This window comes from Peromyscus leucopus, chromosome 15 (assembly GCF_004664715.2).
Source record: "Peromyscus leucopus breed LL Stock chromosome 15, UCI_PerLeu_2.1, whole genome shotgun sequence".
NCBI classification, from domain to species: Eukaryota; Metazoa; Chordata; class Mammalia; order Rodentia; family Cricetidae; genus Peromyscus; species Peromyscus leucopus.
In genome coordinates this window covers 17701787-17721151 of record NC_051076.1, presented here as the reverse complement: position 1 = coordinate 17721151, position 19365 = coordinate 17701787, and positions in this window count along the sequence as shown.

The following is a 19365-nucleotide window of genomic DNA, read 5'->3' as shown; positions in this document are numbered from 1 at the left end:
GGTAGCCCAGGCTGGCCTCGAACTCACAGAGATCCGCCTGGCTCTGCCTCCCGAGTGCTGGGATTAAAGGTGTGTGCCACCACCGCCCGGCTTCATGCACACTTTTTTAAAAATAAAATATATTTTATAAAAAGAATGAAATTGATAATGGGTTGGCAAGATGGCCCAGCAGGTAAAGGCACTTGCTACCAAGCCTCACAACCTGATTTTGATTCTGGGGACCCATGTGGTGGAAAGAAAGAGCTAACTTCTAAAAGTTGTACTCTGACCTCTGTGAGTGTGTGTGTCTCTTTCATACACACATATAAATAATAAATTGCAAAAATATGACTGAAATAAAATCACGTTTACAAAGGTCAAGAAGACTTTTTTCTTGAGGACTTCAGAGAAGTTTATAGGTACTAAAGAAAATGACACTCTGTTCAGTGAAAGATATAAAGGAGAACAGTATTGGATCCCAGGAGATCAACAGAGGCAAAAAAAAAAAAAAAAAAAAAAAAACAACCAGCATCAATGGAGCTAGATGATTGGGGATGATCAGAAAACACCACCTGGCATATCGGAGATCTTCCTGCCAACTGAGTATTGGGTCTAAGTACATTTAATTTCTGGTGGCCTGGACATAGAATACAGTCTGTAAGAGGTGACGGATGTGGGACAAGCTGAACAGAAGTCAGTTACTGGGCAGAAAACAGATCCCAACATTTCTGCAAATGACATCTTTGGACATGCTCTGTATACTGCAGGACATTCTTATGTGATGTTCTCAACTCGGGATCTGTTGACATCCTATTTTTTTTATATCCTACACTTTTATAGAAATGAAGATTGAGATTTTGCTAATACTAACAGCCTAATAGTCTGACTATCTAACTTTTTTCCGGTGAAGAAGATCCATCCTACTGTTTAGAAACATCTGGAATTGCATCTACTGTCCTCGTCAAAGATTTAGCCATCTTAAATACATTTTGTAGCCAGATGTGGTGGCACATGTCTTTTAATCCCAGTACTTGGGAGGTAGATGGATGGATCTCTCAGTTCCAGACCAGCAAAGGCTGTGTCATGAGACTGTCTTTTTAAAAAGTACATTTTGTGTTAGACACTGCTGACGTGATGAAGGAGAAAGCTCAGAACTTTCATGCCTGATGTGGTGTGTGCCAGATACTGCTAACTGTTCCTTGATGCCCATTCTCATTTCTTTTCCCTTCTGTAAGAAGAGCCTGGAAACCTAGCCAACTAACTCCCTGGGGCTAGTGAAGTCCTGGATCTTAGAAGAAAGCATATACTGCCACCACACAGACTAGCGTAATTCCTAACTGCATTCCAAAACTTGTGCTCACAGATGAGTGCAGCTCTCACCCCACATCCAAGAAGCGTCTCTTTGCAGCAGATAGAGACCAGTACAGAAAACCACAACTGGCCATAGTGCAAAGATCAACTTACTGTGGGGTTCCCAGTCCCAACAAATACATCTGCAACACAACTCCTGGTCCCAGGGGTCAGGAAATATCAAAGAAGAGGGAGTGAAAAGATCATTAAAGCCCGAAGGTCGGGAAGTCTGCTGTGAGATTCTGTCTCTTAGACTTGACAGGCTCCACCTATGATACATAACAGTATGTCTGCCTAACAAGACCTGAACAATGACAATACAAATGACAATACAAATAGACATTCTAGTGCAAGAGGGTGAAATCTCATGGGGTCTCATCCCTCAACAAAAAACAATAGGCAACTAATGACTGCTGAGAGAGAGAATTAGGGGTGAGCCTCCCTAATTGGTAATCCAATAAAAAGTGACCTGTCGTGAAACATTAAACTGACTTAACGGTGTGTGTGTGTGTGTGTGTGTGTGTGTGTGTGTGTGTGTGTGTGTGTGTGTGTAAAACAATAAAGAAAAGGCAAGCAATTCAAGAGGGAGTTGGGGGGATGGGAAGTGTTTGAGGGAGGAAAGGGAAGGGGTAAGTAATGTAATTATTACAAGGTTACCCTGACCTAAACCTGACAGTCATGTCATTGTAGTTTTTGCCTTTATAAATGCTGCATCCCTGAGCTTTGGGTCAAGAGTTCTTTGTGACAAGAGCCTGCTCTCTGTTTTAAATAAAGAACTCTTAGTTGGTCTTATATACATGGTGGTCTGTAACTTTCTTGTTTGGACTATAACAGGTCAACTGTGCTGCTGGAAGCCCATAGCACCAGCACACCAGTTGGGGTACAATCCTTCAGAGCCAGTTTTTACTGGTTTCAAGTGGATTCATCTCAGGTCTCCTGACCACTGCAGAATCTCACACATTAAGAATTTCCTAGAGCCGGGCGTGGTGGCGCACGCCTTTAATCCCAGCACTTGGGAGGCAGAGGCAGGCGGATCTCTGTGAGTTCGAGGCCAGCCTGGGCTACCAAGTGAGCTCCAGGAAAGGCGCAAAGCTACACAGAGAAACCCTGTCTCGAAAGAAAAAAAAAAAAAAAAAAAAAGAATTTCCTAAAGAGTTTGATCATGCAGGGATCAGAAGTGAGGTAGTGGGAATCCCAAGTCAGAAGTCTTAACCTCCCTAGGATTTGAGTTATGGATTACTAGGTGAAAAAGCAGGACAGTCTAGAGTGGTGACTGGACCTGTAATCCCAGCCCTTGTGAGACAGCCTGGAGGATGCACCTGTTCAATGTTAACTTGGACTACATCGTTTCTTTCAGGCCTCCCTGGGCTACATAGAGAGACCCTGCCTCAAAACAAGAAAAAATAACCCCAAATAATGTAAAGCAGAGTGAAAAAGTTGAGGTTTGGTGTGTGTGTGTGTGTGTGTGTGTGTGTGTGTCTGTGTGTGGTTTGTTTTGGTGGTGGTGGTTTCGGTTTTTTTGTTTTGTTCTTCATAGAAATGGCCTTTGAGCTGAAAGAATTTAGCATAGGAAGGGTTTGGCTACATTGAACCAATCTCAGTGTCTACACAAAGGGAGCTAAAGAAGCCCTGGATTCCCTGGAATAAAGACAACTTGGGGCTTGTGTGATATGATCCTCTGCTATGAGTGACTAACCTTCAAACCCAGAAACTGTCATTTTGATGATTTGCCCACACAGGGCACAACTTGTGGTTAAGAATCTATGACCTCTTTTACACACAACCTGTCCATGTAGGCTAAGCAGATTAGTTAAGGTTTAGACAAGCCTGACATGATTTAGACAGCATCATTAGTTGGTGGTAGGCATTGCTCCATGTGCTTTTAGTTCATTGAAGTTTCACAACTTTAAAAGTAGCTTTTCTGAATTAAGACAGCTGAAGACACCCACCGACTGAGTGCAAGCATCTCAAGGGAATAAACCTGTAGTAGTAACTTTCTCATCGGGACTGCCAGCCCGCAAATGACACAGAGACTTACTAATTGTGAATGCTTGGCCTTAGCCTTGGCGTGTTCCTAACTAGTTCTTATAACCTAAATTAACCCATATTTTTAATCTACATTCTTCCACATGACTCAACACCTCATCTCCGCACTGCCCATCCTGCTGCTTCGGGCTGGCGACTCTGCCTTTCTTCCCAGAGTTCTCTCTGTCTGGAAGTCTCTAGCTATGGTCACATTTACCTTTTGATTATACCAGTCACAGCAATACATCTTTTCACACAAATATCCCACAACATAAACCTGTCACCTGAGGTAAGTGACAAACACTGAAGTAGCTGCAAAGAAGAAAAGCTTTGGGAAGCAGAACAGCAGAAGTTTATTCTTTAAGTCTCAGCTCCTGACGAGAAGAGCAGCGAGGACCACTGTGAAGCAAGGGGGAAGCCTCAGAAAATAAGAGTACTTCTGCATCAGGAATTAAGAGAAGGGTAGTGGAGACATAGAGGGGTGGAGAATGAACAAACCACTCCCCCAAATCTCAACAGATTCAGAAAACACAACACAGGGCTCCTCACTAAGCAGGTTTGCAGTCTAACTGGGTAGAGACCCTGGGGCCTATAAAACACAGGTGCTGACTGGCATAGTGATTTGTGCCTGTAATCCTCCCACTTGGGTCTAAGGCTAGCCTGGGGTACACATTGAGTGCCACCTCAGTATCAGATATAGAATAGGGCCATGTCTAAAAAACTAAAGTTTACAAACAAAAAACTAAACAAAATATACAAACAAAAGAAATAGGTTTGTGTTTGGAAAATCATCTCAGCACTGGAGCAGTGTGCTGCAGGAAGCCATTTTAAAAAAATCCTTCCTGAGTCTGCAGCCTGCAGTTCCACAGACCGAGAAAGATCCCCTCCTAAGTGCTCACTTAGGAGACAGGTGAGTATGCTCTGAGAGCAGCCCTGAAGAGCCCCTAAAATTGTGCGTCAGCACCATGGATAGGTCCACAATTTCGAACTGTTTGCGTGGAGTTCATGTCCCCATCTTGGAGCCAAATAGAGAAGCTAGCTACCGGAGATCCCTTGTAGGAAAAAGAAACAGCAGCAATAGAAGACACGGAGTGAAGTGTCAGAGCTGCTGGGCCCTGTCACAACTACAGAAGCTCGAAGATGCTATGCCCTTGGGGGAAATGATTGACAGTAGTCCTCTAAGGGCCCTGGAGCCGGAAAGAGCACCCAGAGTGATAACAGACACTGCCTGACCCGTGAACTATACTGTATGGTTCCAACAAACAAATGCAGAGATCTACCCAGAAAGCCAAAAAACCCAAGGATCCATTCTCATCAGAAGACACTAACTCAAAATAGCCAGTAAGCAGCACCTCCATGGCCTTTGCATCAGCTTCTGTCTCCAGGTTCCTGCCCTATTTGAGTTCCTGTCCCGACTTCCTTTGATGATGAACAATGCTGTGGAAATAAACACTCTCCTCCTGAACTTGCTTCTGGTCATGGTGTTCCCTTGCAGCAATAGAAACTCTGACTAAGACATATAGAGACTAAATCAAAGATTAGATAGAGCAATTGAAATGTATGCATATAGTGTTTTATTATGTGTTGTCCCCCTTCTCTTTCCTTCCCCTTTTGACTTTTCTTACTTGTTACCTAATTTTGTAGACTATTTTTGTCCTTTCTCATATTCTTCACGCCCTCTCTCTCACCTATCAGTATAGGACATGGATTGAGAACAGAATAAACTCAATAAGGTAGAAAGGCATAATAAAGATAAAAACAATCAAGGAAACGGAAATGAAAAGAATAAGATAATCAGTGAAAGTTGATTTATTGAAAAGGTAAGACTAACAAGCCCTTAACCAAACAAAAGACAGAACCAAATCAAGAAAATTAGAAAAGGAAAGGGACAATATTACATTACAAGAGATATAACTCATTAAAACCAGAGGATCAATAAGGAATACCCTGAAATCATGTATTCCAATGTATAAAAAATCTAGAAGAAATAGATAAATGTGCAGAAATAGATGGACTATCAAAAATAAATCAATGGTGTTTAAACAACTGAAGCAAATTATAATGAGCAATAAAATTAAAGCAATAATAAAATAGACTCCCCAAATAAAACCAACTAGGACTGAATGGAGTCACTGCTGAATTCTACCATATCTTTTGAGAACTATTGAAGAACTAATTGAAGAACTAATATTAATCTTCAAATTATTCCATAAGTTACAAAGGAGGGCTGGAGTGATGGCTCAGTGGTTAAGAGCACTAGCTGCTCTTCCAGAGGTCCTGAGTTCAATTCCCAGCACCACATGGTGGCTCACAACCATCTGTAATGAGATCTGATGCCCTCTTCTGGCCTGTATGCATACATGCTGTATACATAATAAATAAATAAATCTTAAAAAAAAAAGTTACAAAGGAAAGAAATAACTACCAAACTCACTTTATGAAGTTAGTATTAACTCTGACACCTAAAACTGGAAGTACAGGTAAAAAGATGATTGTAAACCAATGATCCTGATGAGTATGGGTGTAAAACTTACAATTAGCCGGACATGTGGCACATTTCCTTTAAATGTAGCACATGGGAGGCAGAGCTCTGTGTGTTTGAGGCCAGCTTGGTTTACAGAGTGAGTTCCAGACCATCCAGAGCTAAAGAGTAAACCCTATTCAAAAACCACAAAGCAGAAGTGAAACAAAAAATAACAAAACATCTCAATAAAATGCTTGCAAACTGAGGCCAACAATACATTTAAAAAATTATTCACCATGATCAAGTTGGTTTCATTCCAGGGATGCAAGGATGGTTCAACATATGCAAATTAAAAATGAAATATGCAGCATTAAAAAATAGAGAAAAGTCTTATGGTCATCCAAATAGATGCAGAAAGGACCTTTAACAAAGATGATCTTCCCCTTCATGATTAAAAACCCTGAATTTAGAAGTAATGTACCACTAGTGTGGTAAATCTATCGTCAAAAATATGGTAAATGAAGGTAAAATAAAAAAGCATTTTTCTCTAAAATAGTAATGAGACATTCCTGGTGTCTCCTCTCTTCACTCTTATTTAATACAATGTTAGAACTCTTAGCTAGAGTAAAAAATAAAAATGAAACTGACATTACTAGAGGAAAACATAGGCAAAACACTTCAAGATATAGGCATAGTGAGTTCTTTCTGAAAAGGCTCTAATAGCTCAGAAAATAATAAGCATGCATTGACAAATAGGATTGCATAAACTTTAAAAGCCTCACAACAAAGGAAACAGCTGAGTGAAAGAGACAGCCTATAGAATGGGAGGGAAAATTATCAACTGTATATCTGATAGGGGATTAATATGTAGAGTACTTAAATTTTTAAATACCAAAATATTCCTACAAAGAATCCAGTTGATTAATGGACTAATGAAATGAATAGACATTTCTCAAAAGATGAAATGCATACAAATGGCTGAAAATCATGAATAAAGGCTCAACATGCTTAGACATCAGGAAATTGTAAGTCAAGGCTATATTGAGGTTTGATCTCACCCCAGTCAGAATATTATTTAGAAAACAAGGGCTGGAGAGATGGCTCAGTGGTTAAGAGCACTTGTTCTCTTACAGAGGACAGTAATTCAGTTCCCAACACCCACATTGGCTGGGTCAGAACCCCCTGTAACTCCAGCTCCAGGGGATCTGAGCCGCTCTTCTGGCCTCCATAGGCAACCACACACTTGTGTGTATTGTAATTAGTGAAGCAACTATGAAGATTAGCGTGTGTTTAAAAAAAAGATAACTAAAAGTAGAACTCCCACGGTTTCCAGTTATACATTTAGCAATCTAAAATTATACAATACATTCATGTTTAAACCTAGAGCAAAATATCACTCCTGGGAATATACCCAAAAGACTCTAAGTCAATGGGCCACAAATATTTGTTTATTTATATATTTATGATACTGGTATTAAAACTAGGGCCTTGAGGGTGTTTGACAAGTGCTCTACCATTGAGCAATATTCCTAGCCTCAGGAACCCCATTTTTTGTCTAGAATGCCCTTGAGTTCCTTCTGCAGCACAGGAAATCTTGAGCATGAGATCATCCTGCCTCAGACATTGAATAATTGGATAATAGACTTGACCCATGAAGACCAGCTTACAGGTGTTTATTGAAGAAGTGAGATCTGTAGGAATGGGAGCTAGGTCACTGGAGACGGTTGTTGTTCTTGTCCTCTCCCCCTTTGGCTCCTGCTGAGTGAGAAGGTATCTGCTAGGGTACCAAAGCCAATGAGCCCCCAGTAGCAGAAAGCAAGGGAAAACCTCTCATGGGCTGAAAACCTCTAGAGTTCCGCTCCAGATCCAGCATGTCCTCTTTTCAAGTTGGTTCTCCTCAGGTATTATTGCAGCCATGTTTGTTATAATTCCATCACTGGGGGAGGGAGGCTCTGTTGCCCACTATGAGGAATGTTGCACTTTGAACATTAGGTTCCAATGTTCAACATTTGGGTTTTGAAAGCGTTACATCGGTGAATATGTAAGGAGGTGAGAGCCCCAAGTCCCAAGTCAGCCCCTTAGGACTAGAGTTAGGGCCATGTATGTTACAAAGAAGTATGGGAGCACAGGGTGGTACCAGTTATCCCATTCCTGGTGAGTCTGAGGCTGGAATGTCACCAAGCGTGACAAACAGAAGTGGATAGTTATTGGAGAAATTATTTTGGCCACTCACGTAGTTAAAAGGATATTTATTTAATGGCGTAACTCACAAATTAAGTAATGGGTAGGTCGCAGGGTCTGGGGAAGGTGTAACGCAGTCCAGTGGTGTTCTCCGGAGCTCTGCACAGTCAATCTGCACCGGTCAGCGTCCCCAGCACGGAAGACGCCCACAGAGAGAGCGCTGGCCCATCCAGCTCTCGGGTCCCCAGGCCCTCCCTGGCCCCGCCTCGTAGGCGTGACAGTTGCCAGAGTCTCAATGGGGGTTGGAACTTCCAGAACCAAGCTGAATGGCTACCCACTACATCTCCCCCTTTTTGTCTAAATAAGAAGGTTCTAACTAACACAAGACTATATACAAAGGAATGGTTATCAAATATTGTCCAAATAATGAGAGATAATGACCTAGATAGATGTAACTACAACCAATGCAAACAATATCAAGCAAGAAACACATACTAAAATCCAGAGAAGTATAGAGCATAGGTAAAAGCATGTTATAAAGATCCATTCAAAGGTGTCCTATCCTAAAGAACCTGAATCTAAATACTTAATATGTTCTATCTAAGATATTATATATACTAAGTTGTAACTAAACTGCTAGTCTTCAATCCCATCAAAGACCTGAGAAGGAACATAATGGTACCTGAGAAATGGTAGAATGGATGCGAGCAACTTTCGGGAATCTTGCAAGAGTAGACCAAGACAGCTGGCAGCCTGGACAGTCACCTAATGTTTCTCAGCATTGTTGGTGCATTCAAATTGGCTACAGGCCTAGAGTATCTGACAGACCATTTTCAGAAGCAGGATTTCTGAAAAGACCATCTTACCCTGTCTTGGCAGAGTACAGTGGTTGCTTTCCTTGTGTCCCGCTTGTCCAGAAAGGAGAGCATTGCATTTGTACTGTCAGCCATCAAGGGCAGTTCTTTGCCCAGTAGGCCATTTTGTGCCAAAAGACAAACTTCCAAATGGAAATGTCTTAGAAGCCCAACATTCTCTCGGATCAATTGGTGCAGCCAGGAGCAATGTGTCTCGTCAAACAGAATTCTAAGTTATTAAATGCCATATTCTCCAGGTCTATGAAGTGTTTGAAGATTACTTGCCCATCTGACCTATGTATCTGTAAATCTGGATAACCTAACTAACGTAACTATAGAGATGACAGCATAGGCGACTATAAATCTATAAATCTTATCTATCGAAATAACTAAGGACTAAGGCTTCACGTCATAAGGTAAACAGTCTTAGCAAAAATGTATGTGAAACACGATGACTTCAAAATTGTGACAATACACAGATATTTATAACAGAGGTAGGAATATATAGTGCGATATGCAATATGATAAATAATATATATCAATATATCACCGAATATCCTAAACAGAAGTAGAACATATATAAAGTATGACAGATATATAATTTACATTTGTATCAATATAAAAATGTTTCAAATAAGAGTAGAGAATATATGTACATTATAACAAATATAGTTCTGTATTTGTATCAATATATCAAATTATCTTAAACAGAGTATAAAATAGTTTACATTTGTATCAACATATAAGATTCTATAACAGTTACAAATTACAGTGCAATTATCTAAGGTTGCTATTTTACTAAGTTTGTTTTACTAATATACAATGATTTACCATCATATCTTATACCTATCCATTCCATTTCTTCTCCCCCCACTCCCTTTTTTTTTTACAATCCTGAGTTAATATTTTCTTCCACCCCCAACCCTATAACCGTCATCCATAACCCTGAGAATTATGAAAACTAAGGGAGAAGGGGCGTCATTTTCTTAGAATTGCTTCCTGCCGTTTAGGGGGTGATGTTATCTCTGTTGGGTACTGTGAGAAAGCTCAGATAGTTAAATCTCAGTTAGACTAACTGTAGGTTCTGCAGCAAGTTTTAGAGTAATGGGTAAGATTGTCTGAAATTCTGCAAGAAGTGTAGTATGATGATGATTACCATGGCATCATTCTGGATTGGGTAGAGTTGTTGTTGTTGTTGGGTCCCATCTTCCTTCTGGAGACTTCTGAGATTGCTATTGGGAAAACTTATTTGTTATCAAAAATGGGAGGTTTGGATTTTAAAGAGGACATAGCATGTAAGAAAGGATTCTGAGAAATCAAGAGTAAGCATGGAGAGAATTAGAATTTAGAAGACAATGGTCCCTTTTATTGGTTTCTTCTGTCTACACCAGAGGGCTCTTCTGATATGGACTGAAGAATCTCTCAAACTTTTCTTTTAGCAATATGCTTGGGTTTAGAGAAGGAGTGAGCCAATTCCATCTCCAAAGCCAGCTTGGCTATAATTGAATTGGAACCACAACTTTTCTAGATTGATAGAGAGAAAGATGTTAGACAGTGAGATTTTACCATGTGTAGATTGGTACCAATAGATTCTTCCTTCTCTGTAAACATCCGGATATTCCAAGGCCTTATGAGTTTTGGAAGATGGGTTTCCATTATCCTGGAAAGACAAAAACAGAACCCTACCCCACCCTTTGATTGTTAATTTTTTCTTACAACTTGTAGAGATGTCACATTGGTGGATGATCTTTACTTCTCTTCATCAAGGGGTTTCCTGTTCGAATCGAATTTTTATTAATTTTGTTGGTATCCATAGCTTTTCTTCTCCTGCAGAAACAAAGACAAAACCCCTTCCCCAACGTAGAACATATCAGGTTTCCATTCTGAGGTCAGTACATCCTTGAAATAACTGGTTGGTTTAGCTCAGGAGTTTGTCTGTCATCCAATGTCTCTCCGCAGCTGTTGTTCCTTTCTCATTAGCATTGAGAAAAATTCAAGGTTAATAAAGCACTATGCAGTCTATTTCTAGGAGTCATTGTTACCTGTTGCTGTTTATCTTAGCATATCCTTTAAAGTTCGATTGGATCTCTCTATGACTGCTTGGCCTGTGGGTTTGTGTGGTATACCTGTAACATGCTTATATATTTATAATAAGCAAAGAACTGTCTCATTTTATTGAGAGACATTATGCTGGGCATTGTCTGTTCTTAATTTGTACAGGTATTCCCTGATGGCCATAACTTCTAATAGTAATCACAGAATCAGCCTTCAGAACTCATGTGAGTTGCCCATTTGAATTCCTGAATAGGTGTCGAATGCGCTATGATGTTCATACTTTAATATCTTCCAAATTCTGGTTAATAAAGAAAATGAATACACTGCTACTGATATTATCAAGTGTCGTAGCTGCCAAAATTATCATTTCTCTAGTATACCTTTGTGGAATTACATCTGACGCGGCTTTGCGAGGGTAATCAGCGTAGTTTGGTTTTAGTCTGTGTGGATACAATGTAGACGTCACTATTATTATTTTTTCACAATAATCCTATACCTTCTGCCAAGTGATGAGACAATCCTTCTCAAAGTTTGCTTTTATTTATATTGGTGTTTTCTTATGATATTTTGAAGCTCCTAGACAATCTATAAGCTTAGTGAGGTTATACTGTATAACTCTCACTGTATTACAACGCTCTTGCTTATACCAGTCGCTACGGCAAAGGATAGAAAGCTCTTTGATAATGTGTTACTATATATATGGGTCATGTTAATTCAATTTTCTTGCACTCGCGTTTCCTTTTCAGAGAGTACAGAATTTATGAAATGACGCTCTTACACTTCTCTGTATAATGTATAGGGAGATACACAGTTTCAGACACCAGTTCACACTCTCAAAATACACACACCTTCTTTCGTGCTTTGCAATATTGAGAGATCGAGTAGAGCCATATAGTTCGTATGATTTCGGTTTGTGAAGTAGCCATCACGTCTAACGTTAATTTCGTAGATGGCTATATTCAGTTCACTTCGCTTCGTTGTAAGAGGAGCTATGAATGCTATGGCATCTTCAGTATGAACACAAGATGGACCTTTGAGAGTAATGCTCTTCTCACTCTTTAATATCTGCATTAATCCTGGATTTGATTTGCAGAGAGTAATAATCGTAATGTGGTATCTTATCAAGAACATTGAGCTTTTCTGCTCGTAGACTATATGTGAGTTGAGAGGGAACCATTCAGTAGTCTACTAATATGAATTCTTATCCTCAGGATTGGCCTTTGGGGATCGGTTGGTCTCATATAATTGCTACAGTGCTCCAATAATATGTTTATATCACTGATGCAGGACTCTCTTTGCCTGAGGTAGGCATTATTGCCCATAAGTCTACATATGAGAGAAATCTCCTCAAGTAGAGTAGGGTTTGAGTCCTTATTATAATCTCTCATGCTGGTGTCCATTCCTTGTTCAATTTAGAGCGTAGTCGTGAATTTACCCTTTTTGACATCTAAATCCAGAGATCTTTTTCTATATAGTCTATAGATAATCTTTATTGGTTTACGTGGGAGGATCCCAATTCCAATATGATGGCTATGTTCATTCTATCCCCCTCTGCACTGACAAAGAATTATCTTGATACTACGGAGTGGAATGTCAATAGAGGGTAATAATCTTGGTACTATCAGAAAATTGCATTTTGTTCTGGACTAGGTGGCACAAAACCGAGTAAACCTATCATGTTTGACTATTTCTGTCTCGTAACTCTCTCGTCTTTCTTACTCACGATGCCAATTCTCTCTCTAGCTTCCGGCTCGATATATTTCTCTATGGACTGAATATAATTGTCTTTGCTCCCCATTCTAAGAGTATTAGAGCCAGATATTATGTTAAGTCCATCTTTTGTGAGCACACCACTGATACCGCAGTAAGTGTTTCGGAAATGCTTTATCTTATTACTTTATGGTTTGTGTAAATCATTAAGACGTCTTCAATCTAAGTCTCTTCTTAGTTGTCACACCATTTTGGCGATCAATTTTTGTTATAGTGTGAGCCTTAATGTGTTATCCTAATAGAGTAATGAGAAGATATCTCCTCTTTGTTATTTTTTCAGAAGGAGGTTCAATTTGCCACTCATCAGTTTGAGTGCATAATACACTTTTTGTGTTACTCTCATCTTCATAACTGATGGTTGCTATCTTAATTGTAACTGCTCTTAGTAGATCTTTGATCAGGGATAACTCAGGATATCATCCATAGTAGGTCAAGCGATAAGCTGTGATGAGATTGTGTGGAGAAACTTTACACGAAATTATTCTCTAATGGTGTTCTGCACTATATAGTATTGACACATAAGCGTAGGTGTTGTGCTCTTTGTGTACAGCACGATTACACACAGGGGATGGTACGCGGTCTCATCCACACGATACATCTATGACTCGCTGAGAACTGGTGAGTTGACTAAATTATCATGATACTGTTATGATATTTCTCGTAATTTCATTTTGGAGAGAGTATGGGTACACAAGAGAATTATATATATATATTGTAATTATACTATAGTAGAGCTATTCTCTTTCTTCAGAGCATATATAACGCACTCGTGTCTATTATCTTCTCTCTATATTCTCGAGAGAGAGATATAGAGAGATACTCTATGAGTTGATGTAGATGCTTGAGTCTGTCTCATGTCAGCTATCCTTGCTCTCCCGCGACCAGTATATCGCACAATATTTTGTGTGAGAATACATCATACCTACAGGCACACGATCACAAAAGGTACACTGGTCAGAATGATTGCGAGATAATGTTCTGAGAAGTATACACGCGAGCACACTTGACTATTACCAAGCTTGCGTTCTCTAGATTAGACTTAGTAATACGCTGAGTGTGTATGCTGTATATCGCTTACGGTCGCTCATACAGACTATTAGATCTTAATCGACTATCACGCTGTCGCTCATTAGTAAAATGCGCATTACACTGTGTACTATGCTCGCCTACTCATGTGTTTCGCTCTAACGCAAAGACGGACGCGAGAGTTTGTAGCTCGAAGCAGACTGAGAATAGTTAGGATATACCTGAATTGTTGTCACACACTGCATAGATCTCATAAGAGATAATGTTAAGTCCTAAGACAACATCACTCGACGCATTGATCCGTGATATATTCTCGCAATATGAATAGAGTATAAAACGCGGAGAGAATCCTTTCGTTTAACTGTCTCCATCGGAGGGTGTATTATCCATCACGCATCTGATACTCTGGATACACCACAGATGGGCCTCACAAGATTTGAGCACATGCTTAGAGTCTGTCTACTATATAGGCATCTGAGTCTACTGTCCGCGTCCAGAATAGCACAATAGTGGTTCTGGCCTCTCATTTATTACATACCCATCTGACTAGAACGTATGGTTTATCTTAGAGACTTTCAATAGTAGAAACTAGAAACTAAGTAGCTCGAGATTCACTCTCATAAAACAGGCTCTCGTGTGACATTTCTAGCAGGTCTAAGAAGATGTCAAGTCCTGAGTTATGAACTGCTCATGATTTTGGGTCGCTTATAATCTAATAGGTCCTTGCACCTGTGCTAACTAACCAAGTACACTCCCTGGCCTATGACTATTGCACAAGCAGGTCCATTAAATTCTAATTTCTGACCTAGTCTTGCTTTGAGTTCACTCTCTACTGGGAAGTCTGCCATATATATTATGTTATTATAGTGTATATTCTGAGTAAGTGTCTCTCGTGTATAACTCAGAGGCGAGCCAAAAGTAAGTTATGTTAGAGTCCATTTGCAGGAGCGTAGTGTTTTTACCAGATTAGACGCGAGATGAATGTTATTAATCCATGGTGTTCGCTGGCAGTACGAGTGAAATCGTTTCCACAAGCAAGGCATGGAAATGTTCGTAGGATGGAGGGCTCATTTGTGGGCACGCTGTAAGCGGCCCCCTGAGCAGTTTCCTCGCCAGAGTAAGAGTGGATTGGACCGGTGTTTGCTAATATATACCTATTTTTGAGATTACTATGCACTCACTGAGAGAGGATTCAATGTCAGAGCCTGTGTATGCTCTCACATCTTCTCACATATACAGTCAAGGGTGGTTGGGTTGCTCTCACTGTTTATGGCATACTCTCAACAGAAGGAGTATCCTATTGTTTTTACCTGTATTACTGATCGCTGGTGTAGGGTTCCACCACTTAAATAAAACATCTTGAGGATAGACAAGCGGAGATCCTATCTCAGCACCTCTGGATTTGTCTCTCCTAGTTCCAAGCCTCATTATCTATAACAGCAGACTCGTACATCGGCGACCAACTTGAGAGTTGCATTCTTTCGAAGCAGCTGAGATACATGATTACTTTAATGGTAACAAAATAGTGGGTTTCATTAGCCAGTGGTTAATGGTATTCTTTCTGGCAGTCTGGCATAGCATTGCTCATGGAGTAACGCGACACAGCGATACACTAAGATTAAATGAGCTTTCTCTTAATTCTATGTATCTGACCAAGCTCTTTGTGAGAGAGACTATCCTAGGAAGTCCATCTCTCTCTGAGAGTAATAAATAGTGCAACCCGACTATGGAGTGCGTGTGGAATATCTCGAGAATAGTCTTTGTTCGCTATTACCTACAAGTCTGAAGTGTTGTTCCAGTGTTCGATCTCTTCCTCTCAGAGCATGTAGGAGGCACGAGTCAACGGCATAAGGGATAAAATTAGTCACTTATGCTCATCACCATTATGAGCTATCGTATATTCCTTGAGGAGACGAAAACACGCAAGCGGTCGTCACCTATATGTTCACCTTTGAACTCTTAAAAAGCTCTGATCATTAAGCCGAGAGTGTGCTCACTGTTGGATGTTTGAAGCAGAATTTTCTCTGCACCTCTCTCTCTGTCTAACAGTCTTTCTATCCACTGTACTCGTGCTATATTTTCTACATAGAACGAGTGATAGAGTGAGAGTGATGCAGAGTCATACTCGAGCAGGAATGTATCTTTCTTCGCTGAAGTAGAAAGAATACCAACGAATTTGACACATCTGTTGAAGCATAGCGTGAGAAGTGTATCATACACGTGAGAGTACTTCCGTTGAAGGTGGAGCTTCCTTTGATATTTATTAAAGTCCTTGTTGAAATTGGTTGTAATGTATATGTCTAAAGTATCTGGACTCACGGGGGTGTGTGTCATCTGTTCTGTGCTTTCTCATGGACATTTATAGCAGGATTATTCTAGCCCATTGTATGAGACATTGGACGATGTTACATCCTACTATTGGTCTTAGTGAGACCTTACTGCGGCTATTAGTTCCGTTGTCAATGTTTAGCTCCGTAGATTTCTTCTAGGGCTTGGGGACAAACGAGCACCTAGGGTTCTGTTCTAGAGGACTGGAACCTCACTCTGCGATTGCAAAGGGACTTCCAATATTCTCATGGATCCATAGAAGTTTTATGTTCCTGCAGAAACACATTGATTCCCATGGACCTTATCCTATCAATTAAAGATAAATCTTTCTACTTATAATGCTGTAGTAGCCACAACTTCACTCTGAGAGTTAGTGTTCTATCCATTAATATACATATTTATTATCAATAAAATCATTTTGGGTACAAGCCTGTTTTGTAAATCCTGATTAGCAGATTCTAAGAAACATCTTTTTCTCTAAGCCTTCATTGCTATCTTTGTTAGAAAGCAGATTCCCAGAGAGAGAAATATATTATGTATGCAGGTGTAAGCCTTCATTGCTAATCGTGTTTTTAAAGCCTGGGTGAGTGTTCTAAGACCCAAATAACACTTCAGACTCCATAGCAGTTGTGTTCTCTAAATTCCAAACTGTTTGACACTGCCTGAAGAGTCGAGAGATGATATTTGAATATCGATTGCACATGCCTAATGGAGTATTATCTAGCCCAGATATGCACCTAAAAGAAAATGTCGTATATTTCAACGAGGAATGTCATTCATCTATACAGCAAAAGCATTCTTTTTAAAAGTCTTTTCTCTATGTCTGGTACGAGTAATGCTTGTCGTCCATAATTAACGCACACAGAAGATTACTTCAAAAAAATTTGTTCACGTGAGCGACTTTATTTTGATAGGAGTGGTCAAGAGTGTCAACATGTTCATAAGTATACTACTTGAAACCAATTATCGCTATACCGGCATTTACACGTGAGGGTTTGAGGCGTGTCAATAGTACTTTTCAGCCACACACTGGAGTTGGTCACAGCTCGCGATAACAGGGCCTGTCTCTGGCGATCTTGGCTGGAGTCGAGCAGGGAGAGACTGGGGAAATCGGATAGCTAGCACTCTCTGCCTCTTTGTCTGGGGCTAAGGCTAGGAATTGAGAACTCGGACTAGCTGCTCCCTTTTTCGGAATGGAAACGTGTAGCGTGTCTCTCGTTATATGGAACTTTGAGGCGTTTAGGTACCCGCCAAGTGGGGGGACGGCCGGGAGCCAGCCCCCAGGCTATTAGGAGTTTTGAGCACACGTGAACGCCAGAATATTGGAGAAATTATTTTTGGCCAGCTCCAACGTGAGTTAAGAGAGGACTATTTTATTTAATGGCGTCAACTCACTCTAACAATTAAGTGAATGGGTTACGGTCGCAGGGTCAGGGACTCGCGTGTAACGGCAGTCGCGAAGCGGCATGCTTCTCCGGAGTTACTGTGGCATGAGTGCCATACGCCGCACCGCGCGCTGCAGCGCCTCGGCGATGGATGAGAGTCGCACACAGAGCACGAGCTGCTTTGTCCACATTGTCCAGGCAGAAATAGCCTACAATCTAGGTCCGTGCTGTCTAGGACCCGCCTCACCCCTCCTGCCTGACACTCTCGTGCTCAACAAGCACGTATGACGATGACAGTTGTCCAGAGTCTCAATGGGGGTTGGAACTTCCAGAACCAAGCTGGAATGGCTACCCACTACAGATAGTCTGGATTGGGGAAAACCGAGGAAGGAAGGGAAGGGAAGAGAGACGTGCTATGAGGAGCTTTGCATAGATAATGACTGAGCTGGCTTCCAGAGGTGACACAGAACTCATCCAGTGAAGGCACCTCCTTGAGGAGTGGTGGCTTCAAACAGCCTGAGCTACCTTGAAGGTCCCTGGAAAATGCCAGGTTGTTATCTGTGCTCCCAGGCAGAGGTGTTGACTAGGGCAGAGGAGTTCCTGCTTTCGAGTGTGGCTACTAGAACTGCTGGTAAAACAAGCGACTAGACACGGTGAATGAACCAGAGGGATGGTCCACACTTTCCCAGTCAGAGAACTACAAAGCCAGCTGCCAAACCGAGTGACTAGTAGTCTTCCCTGCTCATCAGTCTTCCCAAGACCAATGGCGCTCTACTGGAGTCGCCTGCCACAGAGAGGAGATGGGGAGGCAGAGACAGGACGGTGACTTCAGACCACCAAGCTGTCCTGCAGTGGGGCTCGAGAAGGGCTGTCAGGGCGCAGCCTAGGATGAGGCTGGCAGGCGCCCCCGTGTTTCGGGCAGTCTGTCAAAGCAGCTGTGGAGAGCCGGGGGACCGTGGCAACAGCAGAAGCAAGTCACAAGCGGGATTTCTGCCCAAAGCCTTTTCACTTCTTGGGATAGGGTTGTGCGCATGAGGCAAGGGGTGAGGAGAAACGGAACAGGAAGCTCTTCCACATGTCCTGATAGAAAGTAATCACCTCAGCCCATCCGACCGGAAGAAACAGCAACCGCCAATTGCTGCAGCGTTCGGCTGGCCCTTTCGTCAGTGTGTTCCTAGTTGACTTCGCTGCCTTTCTGTGACTAACGTTAGCAACAGAAGGACGAAGTAAAGAGTTCTAACCAATGGCTCCTCAGAACCTGAGTGGGCCAGTCTGTGCCTGGCTCCTCACACTCCCTCCTTTCTTGAGCTAACTCAAGCCAGGAAATAGCAACATTAAGAGCACAGAAGGTCTCTCTCTCTGTGTTTATATCTTGCCGATGATGTCTTACCCCTTTTAAAATAACTCTTTTTTTCTTAGATTAATGTCTATGAGTGTTTTGCCTGCATAAATGTCTATGCACCTCATGTATGCAGTGCTTGCAGAGGCCAGAAGAGGTTGTTGAACCCCTGGAACAGGAGTTACAGATGGCTGTTAGCCACCATGTGAGGGCTGGGAATTGAACCAGGACCTCTGGAAGACCAGTCAGTGTTCTCAACCACCTAGTCATCCCTTCAGGCCCAAATTTTTTTTTTTACACACACACACACACACACACACACACACACATATAATTTTACAATACCATTCAGTTCTACATATCAGCCATGGGTTCCCCTTATTCTCCCCCTCCCACCCCTCCTTTACCCCAGCCTACCCTCCATTCCCACCTCTTCAGGACAAGTCCTCCCCTGAGGACTGCGATCAAACCTGGTAGACTCAGTCCAGGCAGGTCCAGTGCCTTCCTCCCAGACTGAGCCAAGCGTCCCTGCATAAGCTCCAGATTTCAAACAGCCAACTCATGCAATGAGCACAGGACTCTGTCCCACTGCCTAGTTGCCTCCCAAAC